A 15,613-nucleotide genomic window follows, 5' to 3' on the forward strand; every position below is an offset into this window, starting at 1 on the left:
TGAGTGCTCGGGCAGGTAGAACTAACTCTCTCTCCCTCTCTCTCTCTCTCTCTCAACCTCTCCCTTCCAAATGAAGGTAAAAGTATAGATGAGTTTAAGTTTAAACTTCTTTGTGGCCTCCCCTGCAAGGCACCCCTCTTTTGTGACCTCCTCCATGAGGCACCCCTATGTGGCCTCCCCTGCTTGGCACCTCCACTTCGGCAGCCTCCCCTGCAAGGTACCCCCTGATTTGCGGCCTCCCCAGCAAGGTACTCCCTTTGCGGCCTCCCTTGTGAGGCAGCCTACCCAGTGAAGCCCTCCCCTCCTCTGCGGCTTCTTCTGCAAGGCCCCCTCTAGGAAGCCCCCTCTCTCCTATGGGATCCCTCCTCTGCCTTTGTAGTGAGGGTGGACCCTAAAGCTCCATGTATGCTGGAAGCAATGCACCCTCACTGTCAATCTTTATCTCACATTGTCCATGTGGCAGGTGTGCCATCTTGGCATTATGGGAGCTCAGTTGCTATTTCGCGCCAACTTAATTTTGCACCAACCTCAACTTGATTCTGTGACCCTCCCCTCTGTGACCTGACCAGAGGAGCCATTATATCATGTCATGTGTCTATTTTCTTCTGTTTACTAAAAATTTGTTGTTGGCAAAGTTTTGTGTTTTAAACTGACCATGTGGTTCCATCATAATTAGGCAAAGTAATTCCAAAAAACTTTAAGGCCAATTTTAAAATCTAAGCGTGCTCTATAACCTGTGCCCAAACATGTCTGTACGTCTATTTGTCTATATGTAAATGGTGATGGTTTCAAGGTTACCAAATACTCTGCTTACTAAAAATCATTGTTAGTGGAACTTGTGATTTAATCTAAATTGCTTTAAAACTTTGTGACCTGACTATAAGCCAAAGAAACTAAGGCTAAGGTTTTAATTCTCCATCTTCTCCCCAGTGTGCCAATCAACTCCCTTTAAGATCAAGGGACCAGAGTGAAGACAGTGTGGCACCAGCCTGCAAAAGCCAGTGCAAACCAGGTCTTAACCAATATATGTAGAAATTTTGCAGGTAGCAAGGGACAGATTCCACAGACAGATGCCACAGACTCACCCAGACTCCGGCCTTGCTCCATCACACAAAACCAAAAGCCTGCTAATTTGGGGTAAAACGCAAGCCACCTTAGATATTTGTTTCGAAAATGTTTATCCCCACAAGTTAGACCAGAAGAGGAGTTTGACCTAAAGATAAATCTTTGGCCTAGAGGTAAAGGGTGTAGCCCAGTGTTTCAAAGAAGCGTTAAATGCAAGTTAAAGTAACTTTAGAAAAAAGGATTAAAAATGGTGTCGCCTTTCTGAAAATTTGGGAAGTTGTGGGAAGTGGCTGGCCTCCCAGACAAAAAAAAAAGTTTAAAAGATAAAATTGTCCTAAAGTTTTATTTCCAAGTAAAAAAGATAAATTAGGATTAACAGAGACCTGAGATTGTGTCCCAATTGAGGTGGGCCTAAATCAGTTTCCTCAGCCAGCCAGAAAAAATGCTTTTATAAACCAGAGTGTTGTACAGGCTACCCTGCTGTAGCCTAAGATATAAAACACTTTAAACAGGATGCCCAGAGCAATGAGCAATACTTAGAGTGCCAATCAGTCTAAGTTTAAAAAACATCTACTGGGTTTTATTTTAAAAAAACTCTGGTAAGTAATTGTTAGTCCTTTGTTAACAAGTTATAGGTAACTTCTATCTCATTGATCTCCTTGTTGCTTTAATTGGAAATAAAAAGGGCTTTTGTAACAAAGACTCTCTTACCACAGTTCAAAGCCATCCTGGGCACAAAGAATCCCTCTATTACTCCATCTCCCAGACAGTCAGCACAGAGCCAGGCTGGAGGCATGGCTAGAGACTCACCTCTAAGCATCCAGCCCAAGGCTGAAAGTGGCATTGCAACTCTAAGTGGTAGAGTTCTCACCTTGAGCAGAAGTGCTCAGGGACAGTGCCCAGGCCTTGAGTCCAAACTGCAAATGCCAACTGGAACAAGCTATCCCAGCACCTGACACTGAGACACATCCAGGACAACGTCAGTCAGTTCTGATAATGGAAAGCCATGGAGAGGAGTAAGAGGAGATGACATCCTAAATGGAGTCACTTTATGCTCACCCTTTCAAAATTAATCAGAGCTGGGAGATTTAGAGAAATAGTTGCTAGCCCACCTAATGTCCATACCTGTCTATCTTCTAACTGGGCAGAAAGTTAACAGTCTTGCCTTTGTTGCCTGATAGTTGTATTTATAGTAGTTTATGACTGGTACTCCCAACCAGTCCATTATGCTCTCCCCTACTCAGTTGCACAAAAGACCCCTGGAGACCCTTTCCTGCCTTCCTTGCCCCGAGTCCAGTTATTCCGCCTTCCCTGTAAAGGGCTGTAATTGGGCTTTATACTCCAAATGGAACTTTTCTGGCCCATGGCCAATGTGTGTTCTCCTATGTCATTCATGTTAACTGACCTTGTCAGCTTTTTACCAGATCTTTCCAAAAGTCTCTTTCGACAGGATAACATCCCCTGCCAGGATTCCACTTGGGAACAAGTCAAGGCCATCCTGTTCCTTCAGGCAACCAGAGATATCACTTGCTTTGCCCAACAGAGACCTGGACGCTAAAGACCCCAGTTCCAGGAATTCCTTGATATCCCAGGGCAGCAGGAAATAACCAAAAGAGCCCATGACACCCATTGGCTCTGGAAGCTTTAAATATCTCTGCTACCTCCTCCTCAGGTTACTGTGAACCGAAAGCAGAAAAAGTCTTACTCCCCCTCCTCCAGGATGCTGGAGTCAGGTACCATGCTGTATCTCCAATCTGAGACAGAAAAGGCAATTTCAGGTCTTTGATAGCCCCTTCTGGGAATGAATCCCTCCATAACATATTCCTCTCTTGTGGTACTAATAGCAAATTTTGCCTTTTATTAATTGTCTTGAATTTTAGAGAACTATTGTCTTGGATGCTGCAGGGATGCCTGACTACTTCTTTGCCCCTTTACAGCAGGAAGTAGCTCCAGAAGAAATGGACCTCTGCCCATACCCCTATTTTTATTAAACAACAGAGCGGGAATGTAAGCATTATGCCCACTATGGTCCTCAGCTCCACCCAGACCTTCAGGCCCCTCCCTCTCTCCACCCAGACCCACCTGAACTCCCACCTACCTCACTTCCTAACCCCTAGACTCTGCTGCTACCTGTAGCCGAGACTGCCATGCACTCTCTCTCTCTGGGAGAAATATGGCCCCTCTAATAAACCTTGTAATAACCTTTCTCCTGTGCCTGTCTGCCTCCGCATGGTCCCCTGGCATGGATGTGATAGATCCTTTCATTGTGAGGTCCACCAAGGAAAATGGCCCCTCCTCTCCAGGAGAAGCTGCACATATACCTTTTTCTCTCTGTTTTCCATGCAGAACCCCACCTGTTCTTCCCTAGAACTCTCTTCCCAGCACCAGCAGAACACAAGTGATTGGCACACCTAGGGGCCTTGGGCTTGGGAGTCCTCCTGGCTTGGGAGTCACTTCCTTTTCCTCTAAGGTCACATACTAGACTGCCCTGGTCATGCCTCTTTTGAAGCGTGGGATGTTCCAAGTCTCTGAGGTCATGTCAGCATCTGCCTGGCCACTCCTTCTTCCCCTGCCCTCTCCCTACATTAACCCCAATCTCACCATGCTTGGCCTCTACATACCAATACCTCGTGTGGTCTGGCAGTTCTGTTACCTCTAATAAACTCTTTTCTGCCTGAATGACTGCATGACAGTCTCTTTCAGCCTCACCATACAGAGAGTATTGGTCAAAGCTGAGGCATGGTGTTCACACTGTGTGGATAACACAGAGAACAGTGATTCAAGGAGGTCCAGGACAAATTTGTTATGGCAATTATGTGCAGAGTTTAGAAGGAGCAGCAAGGTCAAATAGACATACCAGTTATGTGGCAATATTATGTATTATATACTATGAATCCAAAATCACACCATATGTTATTTCTAAAGTAGGTCACCATATACAGTATTCTAAAAATAAATAACAATAGGAAGAAAAATGGATGATAATTGAAGTTACTTTATATTTTATTCTCTCTCACCTCAATTACACATTACAATATCTAAGCAAGAAGTTGTTCTTATTCATGAAATAGAAGTCCAATATGTAGATAGATATCAAGGAGTAATGACAAGGGGACAGAATATAACAGCTGGAAATCAGTCTTTTAATCAGACACTACAAGAACATAGAACGATTAATTTTTCTTTGTCTTAAATTTGTGTTGAGAGGAATAACATGAAAGAGACAGTAGAAATAGGGGCTGAATTTAAACAATTTCAGTTTAATTTTGGCAATTCATTAAGTTGTCTTGGATGTTCATTCTTCTTACTTAGGAAATAAAATATCTAGGCTCCATTTCTTGACAGAAACTTATAGGTGGCATCCTACCTTCAACATCATGTGATTTGTAGATTATTAGATCTGTTTTTCCAACAATGTTAAAAAATACCATTTACAGCTATTAAGTATGTTCTCTATGAAAAAGACCTGAATTGAAAAGCTCCATCAATGAACACATTAAGATGATAGATTTCATACATTTCATATAAGCTTGGCTGCTCCAGACTCTTAAGGAGGAACTTGATGATAAGCGAAGTATTGATGATAAATCACTTTGAAGATATCTTTTAAAAGCAATGTTTAATACTAAGGAAAGCAAGTCAGACCCAAAGAAACACAGGCTACATGGTCTCCCTCATTTAGGGCATTCTTAGGAGAGGACCACAATAGCTCAATAGCTATGTGCAGATGGCCATATAAAATGATGCTTATCGAACTGAACTCCAAGAAATAGAAAAAAGAGGGTTTTTGTTGTACTGTTTGCAGTTATTTCTTTTTCTTTATTTCCCTTTGGTTTATTCCCTGATGAAACTGTTTTTTATTTCTGTACTCTTTGTCTTGTATGTAAGTTTATCTGATTTGGGAAAGGGAAGGGGAATCCAGAAATGTTGGAACAAAGGATGAACCAATGCCACAGTGATACTCACTAGACACTGTATTGGAAATGAACTTTTTAACTTTGGAGGAGGGAGAGAGGAAGAAAAAAAGTGAGAGATAATAAGGTAACACTGTTCAAAAAGCAATGTGCTTATTGACTGACTTAATAACTGTAACCCCTCCATACATAAACTTTATAATCAAATTTAAATTAAAAAATAAAAGCAATGTTTCCCTTTTTATTAGTCTATACTAATTTGGCAAAAAATGGCTTCATTTTTATGTCATCTCAGAAATATTTTAAAGCAATTTGATCATATTCACTTTGTCTATTTCTCTCATTCCCCTTTTTCTGCTTCCAAATTATAATAGCACCCTTATTTTCCTGTCCTTACCTTTTTGAAACTGGATAATTTCATTTAACATGATGATCTCCAGCTCTGTCTACATTCCTGAAAATGACACTATTTTATGCTTCTTTATGGATGAAATAAAATTTTGTGTATGTATACCACACTTCTTTATCAACTTACCTCTGATTAACCTCTGGGCTGAATCCATTGCTTAGCTATTGTAAATAGTGCAGAAATAAGCATATGAGAAGACCAAGTATTTTGGGTAGAAAAATGTATTGTTCTGATTTTAGCACTTTGAGGAACCTTCACACTGATTTCCACTGTATCTGCATTACTTCACATTTCTAGCATCATTAAATTGGGGATTCTTCCTTCCACTTCCCTACCAACATTTGCTATTTTTAAAGCATATTTTTGTAACCTTTAAGAAGTTGTACAAAAGGATTACCATAGAATAAATTAATGTATAACCTCAATGCATCTTGCCATTCTGAGTGGTATGAAACAGAATCTCAAGTATATGTTGATGTAATTAATGGACAGTTTTACTGCATTCAAAAAGTATTTACTTCATTTGCTGCTTATTGTTGGACTATTATCATTTGGTGTTGAATTTTTACATCCTGGTCATCAATGCTCTGTCAGACAAATAGCTGTAAAACATTTTTCTCCCATGTTTAGACTGTCCTTTCATACTGTCCTGTCCTTGCTTTGCATAAGAAAGCAAAAGCTTTTTCATCGGATGCAATTCCATTCACCAATTCCTATTATCCTTTATGATATTGGAATTCTATTTGGAAAGTTCTGGCTGTGCCTACACCTGGAGCTGTTTCCCTTGTGTTTTCAGGCAGTGCATTCAAAGTCCAGATTTCATATTACAGTCATTGACCCACACTGAGCTGATTTGTGTGTATCATAAGAGATATGGATCTACTTTCAGTCTTCTGTGTGTGGCTATTCAGCCTTCCCAGCATCTCTTGTTAAGTGGCTGGGACTTAATTGTTTTTGTTTTTGTCTTTTCCAATATGTGTTTTGTTATCTTTTTTCTTTTGACTGTAGCCTCATGGGCTTAATTTTCAGCTCTTTATTTTGTTCTGTTAGTCTATATGTATTTTGTATCAGTATTATACTGTTTCTTTTACTATTGTTCTACAGCTAAAGTCAGATATTGTAACACTTCCAGCTTGCTCTTTCTGTTTGGTAATTCATTCTTCTGTATTTTCTTGTAAATGTCAAAAACTTTTTTTTCTGCCTGTGAATAATGTCATTTGAAATTTGTTGTTGTTTTTATATGCTTCTGAATGAATGAAAAAGTTGAAGACTGATATTTTTGAAATATTGAACTTATAGAATTTGTAGAACATATCCATGAACAATGGAACAAAATCAACAAGTATTTTGCAGAGAGATTTCTACTGATTTAAAACATATGTCTAATAATCTAGTGTGACCATTAGTGGGAGAAGAAGACACAACTGGGGAGAGAGGCCAAAATCAGACAAAACACTCTACATCTGTGTATAAAAGGAACAAGTCTATTAGGAGAAACTGGTATGGAAATGGGCAGGGAGAGGATGATGAATGGAAGATGGGTGAGTGAGACAAAAAAAAACGTTGTACACAATGGACTTCTTAAAATGAACTCCATTGTTTGATTACTTGATGTCAATATAAAAACAAAGAAAATAAATGGATAAAAACAAGTCCTAATTGAGGCAGCCATATCCTATGAGAGTCATATTTGTATATTCATTTAATATATTGGATGAAAGCTAACACTGAATCTCTTGAAATTTATATATGGTACACAGCCCTCAATCAGTTCAAAGTACCATTTCAATATGAACCTCATGAGCCATCTCTTGACAGTTTTTTGTTTTGGTTTTTCCCCACAGTGACTGGAAGAGAGGACCCTGGACTCTAAAACATCAGGGCAGTTTAAGTTGGGCTTCATTATGTGTATGGAGTGAATCTATCATGTATTTGTGATCAGGACAAAAAGAAAACAGTCAGACACATTGCTTCCATATTTTATTAAATTTCAGGCCTGAAGGTCTACTCTTTAGAGACAACCAACACCCAATTTAGAAAAGACTAAGATCTTTACAGAACTGTTTGTTCTTATTTAACCCTGAAACTATTATCACAATATATCTTACTCTGATGATTCAACAGGACATGCTTGGTTTCCTATGTATTGAGCTATGTGCCAGATGGGCCTGCATATTTATTCCCAAGCTTCATTTTTACCCCAAATGACTAAATCAGCAGGTACTCCTACCCATGCACCCAATCTTCCACGGATTGGCTCTGGACACTCTCAAATGCCCAAGGGATAAGAAGTAATGGTATTTTTCTAAGATCTCTCTTTGTGCCAATTTAAAACATAACTCATTAAAAATATTTTTCATTTAAAATATATTTATTATCCCTCCATGTATTGCTATATAAATGAAAATGGCAATGGCTTATTCCAGTGGTCTGTCACTACATTAGAATTTTATCTCCAATGAAATTGCTTAACAGGACATCCATCACATTTGTTCTTGAATCTGAAATTGGCCTGTGTTTTAGGTGACTGTGTATCTGCACTCCAAGTTGCTTAGTTTCGGGCTTTCCAACTGGCTTCTATGAGTCAATTCTACTTCCAACTTGATTCATTCATGGGCTGGCAAACTGGTATGGCCTGTTGATTTCTTTCCATTGGTTTTTCTTTCTTTGGGTTGGCACTTTGTAAATAGAGGGCAAGTTCCAAGAAAGATTGCCCTAAAATGAGACAAGTAGAAATTACCATTTTCCTGGAATGTTGGCCCACAAACTACACTAGAATGAATTGTATCATACTCTTATTAGCCAATTAATCTTAGAGGCCTTAGTCTAGGAAAAGGTTCATCCTATAATACAAGAATTGACACAATGAACTTGGCATGATGGTGAATGCCTGTAATCCCAGTACTTGGAAGGTTGTGGCAATGTTTCAAAGCTGAGGCCATTCCCAGGCTTCATAGTGAGATACTGTTTTGAAAACAATAGCTGTCGAAAATAAGAACTGACAAAAATAAAGATTCTTATGTTTAGGTCATTAGATAATTTACTCAGTATATTCATTTAGACTATCAGTAGATGAGTTTTTCATATTGCACAATTATTAAGGCATGTTATTATTTGGATGCTTGGGAAAATGCAGGAAGAAATAGAAGGCTGGGTATTAAATGGAACAAAATAAAGAAAAATTCAGAAGGAACAACACCACAGATTTACAACAGTTTGACGCTATAAATTTCCTTTTACAATTGACAATTTGACACAGCCAAAGGAAGGCAAATCTGTTATGTTATAGTGCTTTACATGAGAAGTCAAATCAATCTCAATAGGCCAAAGCTCAGGTAGTAAGCAAGACTGTATTTCTTTAGAAGAATATTTCCTTACACTTTGAAGTTTCTAGAAGTTGCATCATTCCTTGTCTCTTAGTCCTTTCTTTTCTTCTGTATTCACACTAAGCATGTAGCTTCCTGCATTGTCTCTTGATTAGACTCCTGTCACCCTTGTACTTTTATGCACTTGGCTTTTCCTGACTTCCTTCTTTTGTTGTTGTTGGCAGTATCAAGTTTGAATTCAGAACTTTGCACTTCTAAGCACATGCTCAACCACTTTCATTTTTTAAATGTTTTGTCCAAGATCAGCATTGGACCACAGTCTTGCAACCAATGTGTCCTGCCTATCTGGGATAATAGATAAGGAACATTACACCCAACCCAATTGTTCATTAAGAAAGGATCCTAAGGCTCTTTTTGTTTGTTTGTTTTTTCATGAGTTAGTTCTAAATTCAATCATCTTGAGAAAATAGTTGTGCACAACCATTCTTAGCCCTTTCCTTCTGATCATAAAACTGTGGGTACAATAAATCCTCCTATACCTTATACGGTGCATTATCAGAGAAGCCACATTTTGGAAGACGGAATATTGGAATCTTCATTACACAGTTAGCAGTCTTCAAGCCACCCATTATTACAAAGGCCTGCAGCAGCCAAGTACACATAACACTGCTAGGAAACAGGCCAGAGAGAAAAGAAAGAACAAAAAGAGTACCAATAAATCAACTCCAATGGAGAGCTGAATTGGGACTCCTTGATAACCAGAGGGGATCCAGGAGACAGGATACAACGAACACTGAGACACATGGGATACAATAATGGTACCTATGCTGTTCACAGGAAGTTCCTAGTCCCAGGCACTGACAGGTTCATAACCTACCAGCCAAGTTCTCATTCTTGCCTCCAACGATTTGGGCACCTCTATCACCTGGGAGGCTGGGGGTTTCTTTCCTTCAGCATGAAGAAAAAATATCAGACCCTACACATTTTAATTTTTAATGTGATTACTAATTTTCTGGTCCTGAAAGACAGGTTTGAGAAATATTATCATATGACATTTGCTGGGGTTTTAGTTCAGTGGAGAAAATCTCTTTAAATGCATGGCTTTTGTTATCTTCATAAATTTATATTTAAACAAGCACTGATGAAATTTCTTTAGGTAATTGGAATACTGTCTGCCAGGGGAAAATATTAATAGATTTATCATTATCCTCAAATCTTTACTATTGCCTATGAGCTTGTCTGTACTTGAGTTCACTTTATTTCTGAACCTATTGTTTCTCAATTAAGAGAAAATTATAACAAGAATTTGTCATCTATGCTGTGTACCTTCCACCTCTGATAAATATTCATTTGAGCAATTGGATTACTACTGTTTAAATTTACATGTCTCAGATCATTTTTTCTTTTTTTTAATCAATTTTTATGTTACCTTAAGGATAATACACATTTGTCATGTAAGGATTTAATATTTCCATATATACACACAATGTATATTGAACAAATTCATCCCTTCATCCCCTTATTCCCATTCCTCCTTGCCTTAGTAATATTGATGTATGTTTTACTATAATTTTATTAATATATTTTAGTTGTGCATTACTTATACAATGAGTGTCATTCTGACATATTTATAATACACACAATGTGCTGAGATCAAACCTATCTATATTACATTCCCTTCCTTTCTTCCCAAATCCCCTTCTAAAATGATTTTAAAAGATTTCATTATTCTATGTAACATATATGCAAATAAGCTACTTAGATTTTATTCATCATCAGTTATCTTCATCCTTCAGTGACAATGACTGAATCCAAACAAAGCCTGTTATTTGTTTTAATTTTTGTGTGTATTAATTGTACCAAAGGTTTTCTACATAATATTTCAGCTATGCATATTATATTATATCATATTATATTTTGACCAGAATAAACTTCTCGATAGCTTTCTGTATTTCAATTTAGAGGTATGGTTTTAGTGATAGGGCATCAACCAAGTTAGTATGAAGCCCTGAAATCAAACCCTAGTAATGAAAGAAAAAAAGTGAAGGAGGGAAGGAGGAAGGAAAGAAGGAAGGAAGGAAGCAGGCAAAGAAAAAAGAAAGAACAAGAATGAAAATAAGAAAGAAAGAATGAATTAAAAGAAAAGAAAGAGAGAGAAACAGCATACTTCAAATCATAACTGACATAGAGAAGTCATGTGATGAAAGTAAGCACATCTGGACTGTGTGAAACCATAAAAGTTTGAAAGGGAAAGGGAGAAGTATAAGGAAAATTCAAATAGAATTTTAGAACCTAAAACAATAAGACATATGAGAAAAAGTCAGTGGAAGTGACGCATCAAAATGGAAATCAAAAAGTTAGATTGTGCGATATTAAAGTAAATATACACTGTTTTCTGATGTTTTAAAATCAATACTTTAAAGAAGCATTGTGTCTGAGAGTCATTGAGCAAAACCAGAGGGTAGAAAACTAATGTTACCCTAAAAGAGGAGAAAAGAACTGGTCAAAAATCTTGTTTTTTTAAAAAAAGAAAAATAAGCTATATTTAGGGTCTTTATAAAATTAGTGGTTCTAGAAGTTCTATGATTTTAGACAGGTAAAACACATGCACACACACACACACACACACACACTTTATACATCATAAAGTTGCTGAAAACAGAGAAAGGAAGAAGGGCTGAGACATTTCTCAGGAAGTATAGTACCTGCCTAGCAAGTGTGATGGCCTTAGTTCATTAAGAAAAGGAGTGAGGAAAATAACTTACAAAATAACACATAACACAAAAGCAAGCACTACCTGGATGACCTGAGGTTTCTCATCAAATATCATAGAGGGCTAGGCACAGAAACAATGTCATGTCATTTTAACTGCACTTACTTATAAGAATGGTAAATGTCCAACTAAAGAAAGGAAGAAATGGGGGGAAACAATGCATTGTCAGAGCTACTGCATTTAGACTTTTCTCCACATTGGTGTTGAGAGTGAGTATGGAACAGCTCCACTGAAAAAGGAGCTGAAAGTCTATTAGGCAGTTACATGCTTGCCATATTTGTGAGCAAATCAGATTTTGGAGGCATTTACTTGACAGAGGTGAATATGTTCATACAAAACATGAATGAGTGTTTATAAATGGCAGAGTTCTAGTAATTTTCACCCAGATCTAGAAGCCAGCCATACACTATTCTGTTAGAGTGAAGAAAATATTTTTCATCAGGATAATATAATATTGGTTATATTTGCACTATCTGTAATCACTAGTAATCAACTATCCCCGAATGCTATGGTGTGGACAGAGATCAAATACAATCTCCTAAATTTAAGAAACCAGATTCAAAGTTTGGGATAGCAAAACAATAACAGATGTGCATTGGTGGATGTGGAGAGCCAGACATGACTATCAATGGGCAGCTTGGGGACATAGAAAAAAAGATAACATTTTGCATCTTTTGCTGAGAGTTTATAAAAGTATACATTTGTCTAAGATCCAAGAACTATATGGTAAAATCAGTGAATTGAGCTGCATGAAGAAAGTCAACCAACTGAAAAAATACTGTCAGATGCCTGTGGAGATAATAACTTGATACACCAACCCATGCTTCTTCTATTGCTTCCATACTCATCTGAATTAATACAACACCGTCCTAAAACATGGAAGGCCAAAGGACATGGTCACTAGATAATGGACTACTTTGAAAGACTTAGAAATAAAGGCAATATGGTTTCGTTTATTTCATTTATGGGAGACTCATCTTGGGCAGGATGAGCTTTGGGTCCTTTAGCAATGGAGTTCCCTGGAGCTCATGGATGAATCTCCCGAACTTCCCAAACCTGGCTCTACAGGATCTCATGCAGCCCCTTTGTTCAGAACGATTCTATTCTTATTCATGTTTATCGTTTCTTATATGATTCATTTTCATTTTACATTCCTATGGGAATGAACAAACGTTCTGCAGTGTTTAGGTCACAAATGTCTAATGAAAGGTCTAGGACCTGTATTTCAAATTCAAGTCAGTCCTTATTGGTCTCCCCTTAACCTTCACAGTAAGTCAGCTGTCTACTTCATTTATTTATTTTGTGTAGTCCAAAAGAAGTCAGTCATGGATTTTCTTCTCAATGCGATCCCATAAACATTTCACTTTCCCGGATCAATCTTTTTGTCATTAATGAAAACAATGGGTCTCAGCTGTTAGTAGTGATTTTTAGGTGGACAACCATCCCTGAGATAAAAGTGGTTTCATCTGGGATCTGTGGGAGCAACTGGCCAAAACTGAAGTGTAATGTCTATTCTTTCATCAAACAGAAGAGGCAATGGGAAATTCCATTGTCATCTACAAAAATCTCATGGGAGAGAAACCTATGCCTACAATGTATTATGTCACAGTGAATCAGAAAAAAAAAATCAGTATTGATGTAAACTGTTAAATGGAGTAAATTAAACTTCATCAAACATCCGTATAGTTTTTACATCTCTAACAGTTTTTACTTGTTTTATGAACAAGTTAGAGCATTTATAAAAAAGTTGCATGGATAACATGATATGAGAAATTATCTCCATCTTTATTTAAGCAAAAGGAAATGCAACACAACATGGCTTCAACAATGAAGGCATTGAACAGACGTGGTGTGCAGATGTCTGGTGACTTTGTCATCAGTGGGATCCAGAAGTCCCAGTTGGCAACATCCAGGGACCAGTTTCATTCTTTAGGCTCAGCTTGTCCTGTGCTACTTAGGACAGTTGGCACCACATTCAGAAGCAACATGTCTCTACCTATTCAGAAGCATAGTGAGATACTCTTACCCAAGAAATGGAAGCTCATGGCCAGCTTTGGCAACATAGACTCAGAGATTACTCTAGATATTAGTGTGACAGTGAACAGACCTGGGCCTGGGCTCTTAGTACTTTCCAGAAACACTCAAAATAGAAAGAGAAGCAGGGCTTGGCTGACTGAGAAGTTAAATGCATGTTTGTCCCTAGAGCTGGGATTCCATTTCCTACACCACTATTTGGCTTTCTACAATATGAAAGAGGTAAGGAGAGATAAAAAGTCATTATTGACCACATCCAAAAGAGGCATACCAAAATACTTTGTATGATACTTAGCTCCTTGTATACATTGTTTTATTAAAACTATCTTGATCATATGCACATAGCTACTGAGTGAACTCCAAGAAAAGGAAACAAGAGACATATTTTTGGTGTTTTTTGTTTCTTTTCCTTTAGCCTTGTTCATTAGTTTTTTTTGTATTTGGGAGGTAATTGGGTAATTCCACCCAGAAAAGGTGGAACAAAGGTGAACGAATACAACAATGGTACTCACTAGACACTACGTGGAAAGTGAACTGTATATCTTGTAGGTGGGAACCACAGGGAGAAACTGGGAGAGAGCCAGGGAAAAGGAGACAGGATTCAAAAAGAATTGTACCCATTACCTGGTTCATGTAACTGTAACCCTCTGTATATCACCTCTACAATAACAATCAATCAATCAATAAAAAAACTATCTTAATTGCTCAGTGAGTAGCCTTAGAGAAAGCACTTTACCTTTGTAGTTCCTCATTTTAAAGTAAGCATACTGGGTGTATAGGGGGAGAGATGATATCACATGAAGAAGAAAGACTTCTAACAAGAACAATATAGAAATATATGGAAATTCCATAGTGAAATACAATAATCTATACACATACAGAAATTCATATACAGTCCTGTGTATATGTATGTTACTTTGTTTTAGGTCTAGCATTTGCTAATATTCATATAAAATCCTTTGCATGATTATATACATATAAAATCTTATGTATGATCACATGTAGGTTTTATGTTTAGCCTTTGCATATGAAAGAATATGAGATATTTGCTCTTCTAAACCTGACTTACTCATTTCACATAATAATCTCTAGAGGAAGTTTTTTTTCCCTAAGTGTCTTTATAAAAGTTATAGAAGCTTGTATAAAATGAGTCCATTTTGTTTGAGAGTTTCCTTAACTCTTCCTTTGGTCTTTCAACTTCCCCTAATTTCTGAATTCCAGATCACAAATAAAAGTCACAGGGAGAAAAAAAAACATTTTCCTACAAATGGTATATTTTTTATGACTGAATAGAGCTTCACCTTGAGTGTGTGTGTGTGTGTGTGTGTGTGTATAAATAATATTTTTTAATCCATTGAACTGTTGTAAGGCATCTTGATTGCTTCCATAGTTTGGATATTGTGAATAGTATTGTAGTGAATGAGAATATACAAACATTTACATTATTGTGTTATGGCTTACATTCTTTCATGTATATGTCCAAGATGTATGTCCTTGAACTATAAGAGCTCTATGCACATCTAAACCCAATCCTAATTATAATCAGCAAAAATACAGGAAATATCAAACACTGATGAGGAGCTCAACAAAATGACCCATATATACCTACAGTGGGAATTTAATAGAATAACCATTCTTGAAAATGTTTAAGTTCACAGATACAATTTTGTAAAATTATTTCTAACATGTAGCAGAGCATTATATTTTTCTATGGAAGAAATTCTGTTCAAAAGAATTTCAATGACAGAACTTGAAATTAGGAAGACTTAGAAATTTATACAATAAGATAAAACACAATAAATAAATTTTATTTTAAGAGGAAGCTTTATTTTTTTCCTAAGTTTCTTATAAAAGTTAAAGAAGCTTGCATAAAATGAGACCATTTTGTTTGAAGTTTCCTCACCTCTTCCTTTGGTCTTTCAACTTCCCCTAATTACTAAATTGCAGATCACAAATAAAAGTCACCAAAAGGAAAAACATCCTTAAAATAAATGTTTATCTCTGAAGTTGGATGATAATTTTCCCAATGGTCATGATGGTTAAAAGCTTAAATATTAAATTGAAGAGAAGTGGAGAGAGTAGACATCCTTGT

Source organism: Dipodomys ordii, unplaced genomic scaffold, assembly GCF_000151885.1.
Source record: "Dipodomys ordii isolate 6190 unplaced genomic scaffold, Dord_2.0 Scaffold46, whole genome shotgun sequence".
NCBI classification, from domain to species: domain Eukaryota; kingdom Metazoa; phylum Chordata; class Mammalia; order Rodentia; family Heteromyidae; genus Dipodomys; species Dipodomys ordii.